Source organism: Zingiber officinale, chromosome 9B, assembly GCF_018446385.1.
Source record: "Zingiber officinale cultivar Zhangliang chromosome 9B, Zo_v1.1, whole genome shotgun sequence".
Classification (NCBI taxonomy): Eukaryota; Viridiplantae; Streptophyta; class Magnoliopsida; order Zingiberales; family Zingiberaceae; genus Zingiber; species Zingiber officinale.
In genome coordinates, this window is record NC_056003.1 from 54,611,607 (window position 1) to 54,622,434 (window position 10,828).

General features: G+C 37.2%; 1 non-coding gene across 1 annotated transcript; it reads right to left on the reverse strand.

Moving 5' to 3' along the window:
• Positions 1 to 268: 268 nt before the first annotated feature.
• Positions 269 to 375, reverse strand: LOC122025957. The gene has a single exon (XR_006123956.1). It is a non-coding gene; the product is annotated as a small nucleolar RNA R71 (small nucleolar RNA).
• Between the last annotated feature and the right edge of the window lie 10,453 nt (positions 376 to 10,828).

Below are 10,828 nucleotides of genomic sequence, written 5' to 3' on the forward strand. Positions count from 1 at the left end.
TGAAATAAAGCCTACGATAATCACCATGGTACAACAGAACCAATTTGGGGGCGGACCACATGAAGATCCAAACCAACATCTTGAAGTCTTTTATGAAATTTACAGCACAATGAAAATGAACGGTGTTCCGGTAGAGGCAGTGAGATTATTATTGTTTGGGGTTTCTTTGAGAAATAGAACCAAACAGTGGCTAAATTCTTTGCCATCCAATAGCATCCAATGTGAGCAACAATTTCTGGACAAATTCTATCCTCCTAGCAAAACTGCTCATATGAGAAATATGATAGCAAGCTTTAGACAATTAGACTCTGAATCATTATTTGAAGCATGATATAGATTTAATAATATGCTCAGGCAATGCCCGCATCACGGACTTGAAAAATGGCTAGTGCTACATACATTTTATAACGACATCAACTACCATACAAAAATATCCTTAGACTCTATAGTTGGAGGGGCATTAATGAACAAAAGTCTAGATGAAGCCGAGGACATCATTGAAAGTGTAGCGCAAAATCATCATCAGTGGCCATCAGAAAGATGTGGAGGCTATTCATCTGCCAACCCAATTAAAGCATCAAGAATATTTGATGTTGATGCAATCACTCTAATGTCTATAAAACTGGATGCTCTGACCAAAAAGCTGGAGAATATGGAAACAAATACAAGCACGATCAATGCAATAGTATGTGTATGTGAAACCTGTGGAAGCACGGACCACGTTCAAGACTCATGTCCATTAGGAGTTATATCTGCACAAATTAATCAACTTGAGCAGTGCGACGCTATTGTGAGTTATAATCAAAGGCAAAATAATCCATACTCCAACACATACAACCCCAGGTGGAAGAATCATCCAAAATTTTCTTATCATAATACTCAAGAGCAAGGACCATCCATGGGGGCTAGACCAAGCTACCAGCATGGACAACAAAGCTATCAACAGTACCAATCTTCTCAAGGATGTCAACTATCCAAATTGGAGAAAATACTTGAAGAAGTTATTTCTAACCAAAATGAATTGAAGTAAGAAATCAAGATACTTAATCAAAGAATGGATAGTTTTGAGAAACAATAGAAAATGCAAGATAGCAAAATTACTCAGATAGCTTCATCATCCTCAAAAGCACCAGGAATATTTCTAGGAAAACCTGATGTTAACCCAATGAAATATTGCAATAGAATCGAGTTTCAAAGTGGATGGACCTTGGAAAATCCACAATTGACTGCTCCAAAAGGGATTGAAATTCAAGAAGAGCCCTCTCCTCTAACACTTGAACCAATTTAGATCCAAGATGTTGAGGAGAATACTAAGAAGGTTGAAAGGACTCTTCCACTCCACCAACAAAGTCAAATAGTCCCTTTTCCTCAAAGACTAGCTATGACAAAAAAAGATGAAGAATTTGACATGTTTCTTGATAAAATCAAAGACATCTATGTTGAAGTCCCCTTAATTGATGATATTCAACAAATGTCAAAGTTTGCCACGTTTCTGAAGGACATTATGTCTAATCAAAGAAGAAAGGAGAGATCGAGACGGTAGCTTTAACTGAAGAATGCAGCACTCTATTTGAGAAGAACACTTCCCCTTGTTGGTTAGTCCTAGGAAAATGTACCTGTTACACTGTACAAAAATTTTTGTACAAGTGTCAAACATTTCCTTAAATAACCTATTGTATTCTTTAGAAGTTAAATTAGGAATTACAGACGGAACTTAACATCATTGATTCCAAATTTAACTTATCTATTCTTAATGGTTTAGATTTGAATCGCAAGCGGAACTTAACACTATTGATTCAAATCCACCCATGTTATTAATTCCATTAAATATTAATTTTCAAAATTGGCTTTCAGGACTGCATGGCAAGGCACATGGCCTTCTTGGATATGGGAGCAACCACCACCGCCTAGACAAAGCCTTTTAAGGAAAGCTAATATTTAATTTCCTTAAATAACTCTAGGTTAACCAAAAAGTACAATCAAATCACAAATTTGAAAATAAAGAAAACACAAATTCGAAAAACTAATTCAAAATACTAGATCTAATGTCTCTTGTGTTTGGAATTCTTACAAAGAGAAATAACTAGCATGATGCGGAAAATAATTACTAATTATACCTTCTTTTTGTATGCTAATGACCTCGAGATCTTCTGCCGTATTCCTCGCCTCCCCTTGGGCGTCGTGTGGGCGACGATCCTCCAAGATGAACACCACCCAAAAGATTTCTTCCTCTTCCTCTAAAATTTGGCCACCACCACCACTAAGGAGAAGAGAGCAAAAGGGAACAGAAGAGAAGAAAGAGGGAGGGCCGGCCACACCAAAATCTCCAAGCAAGAGAATAATAATTGTTTCTCATGAGGCCTCCTCACCCCTTCTTTTATATTACTTGCCCAAGGCAAATAAGGGAAGAAATTTTACAAAAATTAAAATCTTCCTCTTGTTTTTCCTTTTCCCTTTTTATTTTCCTTTTCTTTCCTCTTGATTGAATCAGTCACCAAATCAATTAGATGATGATTTATTATGATTGGCCGGCCCCTTGCTTGGGCTCCAAGCAAGGTGGTCGGCCACCTCATCAAGGATAAGGAAATATATTTTTTAAAATTTTACAAGAATAAATCCTCTTATAAAATTTACAAGCTCTCTTTCCTAAAGTATGAGTTAAAAAAGGAAAGTTCTAAAAATTAAAACCATGTTTTAAAATTTAAAACTTCTCTTATAAAATTTTCTTTTTTAACATGGTGATAGAAAATTTAAATTTTAAAACTTATTTTCCTTTTCCCCTTAAACCACGAGGATGGTTAAAAAAGGAAAGTTTTAAAACTTTTAAAACTCTCTATTAAATCATGTGGCTTAATTTAAATAAGGAAAGTTTTTAAAATTAAAATCTCTCTTTTAAAACTTATAGTTTTCTACAAAGAGAAGATTTTAAAAATTCAAAACAACCCTCCTTGTTTGATTAATGTGGCCGGCCCCTATTTGTTTGGCCACCAAACAATAGGGCCGACCCCCAGCCCCCATAGAAGAGGATGTGGTCGGCCCTTGCTTAGTCACCAAGCATTGAATCGACCCCCTTCTTGGACACCAAGATGGACTTATATTTGGATGGACTTGAGGCTTTAATGAGGCTACGATAGGGACCTAGAGGAGAAATTGATTTTGGCCTTTCAATGAGCTTGAGTATCCCGTGTTCGCCCCGAACACACAACTCAAGTTCATCGATAATAACTCATTCCACTAGAGAGTTATTATCGCACTACCGCACCAATCCCAAATTACATTATGAGCTCCTTCTGTTAGAGTATATACTGAAAGCCTAAGCTTTTCTAGACATTTATTTTGAATAAAGAATCACATTTGGTCAAATTATCTACATTTATTTGTAGTTGTTTAATTAATTTATATTGTAGATAACATAGTATGTGGTGTCACATACAGAATATAATATTATCAGTACCTTATAAATTATAAACAGTAGCTCACGACCAAGATGGAAAGGAACAAACCATTGAAAGGTCGTAGTGTAATTAGATATTAGTTTATCTTAACTATATAATTACACTAGTACACTTAGAGTGTATTGAGTAGGACCATTAGAGGTTGTTTCTTTTATACTGACTTTATAAAGGAACAGAGACCTCAGTTATTATGGAAGTATGTGCTCTTAATCCTAATATAATAACAAGCACATATATTTGATATTTATTTCTTTAATTTATCAATGGATGAGATTTAGTTTGATAAATCAATAAGCCCGATAAGTTGGAAAATGATATCACTTATAGTGTGTGTTGTGATTATAAAAGGAAACTGTGTCCTAGAAAGCTAGGTTGAGAATGCCCCCAAGAGGAGCTCATAAGGATTGTCATGTTAAACCCTGCAGGTGGACATAGTCCGACATGATGATAAGGTTGAGTGGTACTACTCTTGGACTAAAATATTAATTAAGTGAGTTGTCAGTAACTCATTTAATTAGTGGATATTCATGATCTTAAACATAGGGAGACTAACATACTCATAATAAGAAGGAGCCCAAAAATATAATTTGGGATTGGTGCGGTAGTTCAATAATAGTTCTCTAGTGGAAAGAATTATTATTGATAAAATTAAGTTGTGTGTTCGGGGCGAACACGGGATGCTTAATTTTATCGGGAGACCAAAACCAATTCCTCCTCTTGGTCCCTATCGTAGCCTCTTAGTTATAGAGTACTATACCCACCTTCATACCCATGTTATAGGGGCCGACCAAGCTAGCTTGAGGACCAAGCTAGGGCCGACCAAGCCTTGGTCCATGGGTGGCCGACCCTAGCTTGAACCCAAGCTTAGGTGGCCTGCTGTAATAAAATAGAAAATAATTTTAATTTTAAAATTTTCTTATGTGGAAAATATAATTTAAAAGAGAGATTAAAAAAATTAAAATATCTCTTTTATAAGTTTCTACAAAAGATTAAGAAAAGAGATTAAATCTCTTTCCTTATTAGTAGATTTAAAGGATATTTTATTTTTCTTCTTTGTAAATTATCCACATGTTGAAAAAATAAAATTATAGAAATTTCTTTTTATCAACCATGAAGGGATTTTAAAGAGAAATTTTATTTTTTAAAATTTTCAGAAATAAATAAGGAATTTTAATTGGTTGATTGAAAATTGCCTTATTTGCTCTTCCATGATGTGGCCGGCCATGACATGGGCTATTAGGGAATTTTATTTAATTCTTCCTAATTAATTCATGTCAAGGAAAGTTAAGGAAATTTTATTGTAACTAAATTTCCTTATTTGCCAAAGCTAAGGATTATAAAAGAGAGGGTTTGGGTGCCTTCAAGAGACACAACCTCTATTTTATTTTCTCCCTCTTTTCTTCCTTGGTGTGGTCGGCCTCTCCCGTTTCTCTTCTCTCCATCTTTGTGGGCGAACCTCCTCTTCCTCTTGGAGATCAAGTGGTGGCCGGATCCTAGCTTGGAGAAGAAGAAGAGGAAGCTTGCATCCCTTGGAGCTTGGTTGGTGGAATAAGTTCTTCATCCTTTGGAGGTTTTGTGCTTGGCCGAAACTTGAAGGAAGGAGAAGAAGGTGCTAGGTGGTTCTCATCTCGGAAGATCGTTGCCCACACAACGTCCGAGATAAGAAGAGAAATACGGTAGAAGATCAAGAGGTCATTATTCACAAAGAAAGGTATAACTAATAATTATTTTCCGCATCATGTTAGTTTTTGTTTCCTTGTAAAAAATACCAAATACAAGAGGCATGCGATTCTAGTTTTTCGAATTAGTTTTCGAAGTTGTGTTCTTTTATTTTTTTTTCTTTTCCTTGTGATTTGATTGTTCTTAGCGGTTAACCTAGGGTTGCTATGGGAAGATTAAATATTTAATTTCCTTAAAAGGCTTTGTCTAGTCGGTGGTGGTTGCTCCCATATCCAAGAAGGTCAAGTGCCTCGCCATGCAGTACTGGAAGCTGATTTTGGAAATAGATATTTAATTGTCTTCGTGACCTAGGTGATTTGGATCGAACGTGTTAAGTTCCACAGGAGATCCAAGTCTAAACCTAAAAAAACAAATAAATTAAACTTAGGATCAAACGTGTTAAGTTCCGCAGGCGATCCAAGTTTAATTTAAAAGAACACATGGTAGCTAGGAAAAGGTTCAGACCTTTGTACAAAATTTTTGTACAGTGGAACCGTTAGGTTTTTCGAGTAGCAACCAACAATTGGTATCAGAGCTAGGGTTTTGCCTTTGTGTATTTGGTATTAGTTTAATTATGCACATGTCATACATAATTTAGGCAGGATAATAGTAGGATGTGCTAACTTTGTGGATGTAGGATCCAACTATTATGGCTTATAGTTATTGTGTGTGTGATTGGACCCTTGGACATACCAAGGGCATTTTATTGTGTGTGCATGATTGTATTATAAAATACAATAGGAGCTGTATTTAGTTTTATTAGGATTTTATTTTTGATCTAGATACATGTACATTTCTTCGAGGAATATAGGATCGAAAAATGTAAAATTCTATTTATGTCGCGAATCGAATCTTGCAAGGCGTGGAACCTTTTGAGGACCAGAGGCGCAGCGGAACAAGGAGCAAGATGGATACGACAACTAGATCCGGTGGCGATGGCCAAAAATGGCAGCAGCTAGAGATGACAACACACGGAGGACAACAATAGATAAAAGCCATAATAGTTGAAAATTAGTTTTTCTATTTATTGCTTTATATGTCGTGCTGTGTGTGCTTGTTAGCATGCATGTTAAGTAGGCTAGCATAGTCAAAATTCCTCATTTTAAATAACTAAGTGGGAGAGGGATTTTAAATAAATTCCACGGTCTCCATTACTGGTTTGTAAGAGATGCCAACAAACTTACGCGTTGGCTCTGAGTGTCTTCCTCCATATCGGATGAGTTTGTTTGTGGATCACTAGATCAAACTTCCATTTTGGATGACTATAGAAAATTAATAAAGAGCGTGTGATCTTCTCCATCAGAAGGGGCACAATCTTATTAATGGACTTAGTGTCAAGTAATGGTATACACTTAGGCACGTCTAATAGTATCCTCCCCATCGGAGTCACTGCTATTATTCGTGTGACCAAAGGAAACCAACTATTAATTTTATTAGTCAAAAAGTTAGGTTGACAAGATAATAAAATTAATGGGTTACACCCTCCTTTTACAAATATTGAATTTGTATACGTCCACACTATCGTGACATACAAAATTCACGGTGTTTTGAGGTGTTGGTTAATTTAAAATAGTATTGTTTGAGGAATCAATATTATTATAAATTTAGAGTTCTGACCAAAAGTTATTTGTGATTCTTAGGATGACTTTCAACCCACTGGCCATCATACTAAAAGAGAACAGACTTACTGGTCCTAACTACATAGATTGGAAAAGGAACCTGGGCATTGTTCTTACTGCTGAAAGCTATAAGTTTGTACTGACTGAGCCTTGCCCTGATGCACCCAATGGTGAATCTATCCAGGAGGAGATTGAATATCATAAGAAATAGGTAAAAGCAGATGAGATGGCGCGGTGTTACATTTTGGCTTCAATGTCAAATGTATTGCAACATCAGCATCAAGATTTACCAACAGCTTATGATATTATGAACAATCTCAAGGAACTCTTTGGTCACCAGGATCGGGCCTCTAGGCAAGAAGCCATGAGAAAAATAATGACGGCCACCATGCAAGAGGGTACTCCTGTGAGGGATCATATCCTAAAGATGATGACTTATCTAAATGAAAAACAAATCCTTGGAGGAGAAATTGATGGGGAAACCCAGATCGATATGATCCTCCAAACGCTACCTAGAAGTTTTGAGCAATTCTGCCTGAATTATAATATGAATAAAAGGGTATATTCATTGGTGAAACTACTGACAGAACTTCAGGCAGCAGAAGGTTTGTTTCGTCATAATTCTTAGATTCACTATGCTGAAAATGGTTCTACTTCTAAACCGAAAGGAAAGAAGAAGAAGAAATAAGTTAGCTCAGCAAAGAAGGTGAATAAATCTCAGAGTACAGGACCTAAAGCTGGAGTGAAGAAGCCGAAGGGCAAGTGATTCATCTGCAAGAAGTCAGGGCATTGGAAGGCGGACTGTCCTCATAGGAATCAAAACAACAAAGGTATATCTCATGCTCTAGTTGTTGAAACATGTTTAGCGGTGTTATCTACCAGCACCTGGTGTGTAGATATGGGAGCCACTGATCATGTCTGCAATTCTTTGCAGGGTTCCAGGAAACCTGACGACTATATAAAGGAGAAATAACCGTCTACATGGGCAATGCTACAAAGGTGACGGCTGTTGCAGTGGGAGATGTCTACTTATCTTTTGATAGGAATAGAAAATTGGTTTTAAGAAATTGTCTTTATGTACCCAGTTTTAGAAAGAATTTAATTTCAGTTTCTAAACTGTATTTGGATGGATATTATGTTTCCTTTAATAACAATGTAGTTATAAAGAGAAATAAATTGATTATCTGTTCTGGTGCATTAGTTGACAATTTATATACTTTAAATCTAATTTCTCCCACAAATCAAAATATGAAAATTTATAACACATCTTCTAACACTAATAAGAGAAAACAACCTTCGGAAATGAACCAAGCGTATCTTTGGCATCTAAGGCTTGGTCATATTAACTTAAGTAGGATTCAAAGGCTTATAGCCAATGGACTCTTGGGTTCATTAGAGTTGGAAAATTTTCCAACTTGTGAATCTTGCTTGGAAGGTAAAATGACCAAGAGGCCTTTTAAGGCCAAGGGGTATAGAGTCAAAGAAGCATTAGAATTGGTTCATTCTAATTTGTGTGGTCCTATGTCTATCCAGGCGAGAGGTGGTTTTGAATATTTTGTCTCTTTTATAGACGATTATTCAAGATACGGATACATTTACCTAATGCGCCGCAGTCCGAGTGCTTTGATAAGTTCAAAGAGTAAAGGCTGATGTGGAGAAACGACTAGGTAAAAGTATCAAGACACTACGGTCTGATCGTGGTGACGAATACCTCTTAGGAGAGTTTAGGAATTACTTATCAGAGGTCGGGATTCAATCCCAATTGTTCGCACCTGGTACACCCCAACAGAATGGTGTGGTAGAACGAAGGAATAAGACTCTTATGGAAATGGTTAGATCGATGATGAGTTATTCAGGATTACTAAACTCGTTTTGGGGATACACTCTGGAAACGACAGCGCACATTCTGAACTTAGTACCTTCTAAATCAGTATCTTCTACTCCCACAGAATTGTGGAATGGGCGAAAGCCTAGTCTAAGACATATTCGAATTTGGGGTAGTCCAACACATGTGCTGAAACCAGATGGTGATAAGTTAGAATTTCGTACAGAAGTTCGCGTGTTTGTGGGTTATCCCAGAGGAACGAAAGGTAGTTTATTTTATAGTCCTAAAGACCAGAAGGTCATTGTTAGCACCAATGCCCAGTTTTTAGAAGAAGACTATATAATGGATCACAAGCCCAGTAGCAAAATTGTTTTAGAAGAACTTAGAGAGGACACGTCTACTTTAGTACCAATAGTACAAGATGAAGTACCACAAGAGACTGCAACACGTGTCACACATGATACACAACCACAGACGGTGCCTCGTCGTAGTGGGAGAGTTGTGAGGGAACCTGAGAGATTCATATTTTTGGGAGAGTCTTCGGACTTGATCCCAGGTAAACATGAACCTGATCCCCGAAAATATGACGAAGCACTCCAAGATATAAATGCAGTATCTTGGCAAAAGGCAATGAATTCTGAAATAGAGTCTATGTACTCTAATAAGGTCTGGGAGCTTGTAGAACCATCTAATGGTGTAAAAGCCGTTTGATGCAAGTGGATTTACAAAAGGAAAAGAGGGACAGACGGGAAGGTAGAAACCTTCAAACCAAGGCTTGTTGCGAAAGGGTACACTCAGAAAGAGGGAATCGATTATGAGGAGACCTTTTCACCGGTAGCCATGCTTAAGTCTATCCGAATACTCTTATCCATTACCGCTCATATGGATTATGAGATTTGGAAAATGGATGTCAAGACAGCTTTCCTTAATGGAAGTCTTGAAGAAAACATCCATATGAAGCAACCAGAAGGGTTCATTGAAAAAGGCAAAAGAGCATCTAGTGTGCAAGCTCAATCGGTCCATTTATGGACTGAAGCAAGCTTCAAGGTCTTGGAACATCCGGTTTAATGAAGTAATCCAGTCATATGGATTTATTCAGTGTCCGGATGAGTCTTGTGTATACAAGAAGTGTAACGAAAATGTGGTGGTATTTCTTGTACTATACGTAGATGATATTTTGTTAATTGGCAACAATGTCAAGGTATTATCGGACGTAAGGGTATGATTGTCCAAACAATTTGATATGAAGGACTTAGGTGATTGTGCACACATTCTTGGGATCAAAGTTATAAGGGATCGTAAGAAAAGAATGTTGTGTCTGTCTCAAGCTTCATATATAGATACAATCCTTGCTCGTTTTAGCATGCAGAATTCCAAGAAAGGTTTCTTACCTTTTAGGCATGGAGTAGCTCTATCTAAAGAGATGTCTCCGAAGACATCAAAGGAGATAGAGGATATGAAAATAGTTCCTTATGCTTCGGCTGTAGGAAGCCTTATGTATGCAATGCTGTGTATGAGACTTGATATCTGTTTTACCGTTGGCATGGTTAGCAGATATAAGAATAACCCTAGACAAGGACATTGGACTGCAGTAAAGCATATATTGAAGTACCTGAGAAGAACTAGAGATTATATGCTAGTTTACCAAGCAGACGATTTGCTCCCTGTGGGTTACACGGATTCAGATTTCTAATCTGATAGGGACAACAGTAAGTCTACATCAGGCTATGTGTTTACTTTAGGAGGTGGAGCCATTCCATGGAGGCGTGTTAAGCAGAAATGCGTTTCGGACTCAACCATAGAAGCTGAGTATGTGGCAGCCTCTGAGGCAGGTAAAGAAGCAGTATGGCTCAGGAACTTTCTAATGGACTTAGATGTGATTCCTGGTTTGCCCAAAATTATCACAATTTATTGTGATAATAGCGGTGCAGTTGCAAACTTGAAGGAACCATGAGCCCATAAGGGAAGTAAACATATAGAGTGCAAGTACCACCTGATACGAGATATCGTGAAGCGAGGAGAAGTTGTCATCGCCAAGATTGCATCAGCAGATAACTTGGCAGATCCTTTCACTAAGGCCCTTCTAGCAAAAGTTTTTGATCGGCATGTGGAGGGGATGAGAATCAGATGTATGGCAGGAGATATGGTAACTTAGTCATTAGTATAAGTTGGAGATTGTTATAGTGTATATTGAAAGCCTAAGCTTTTGT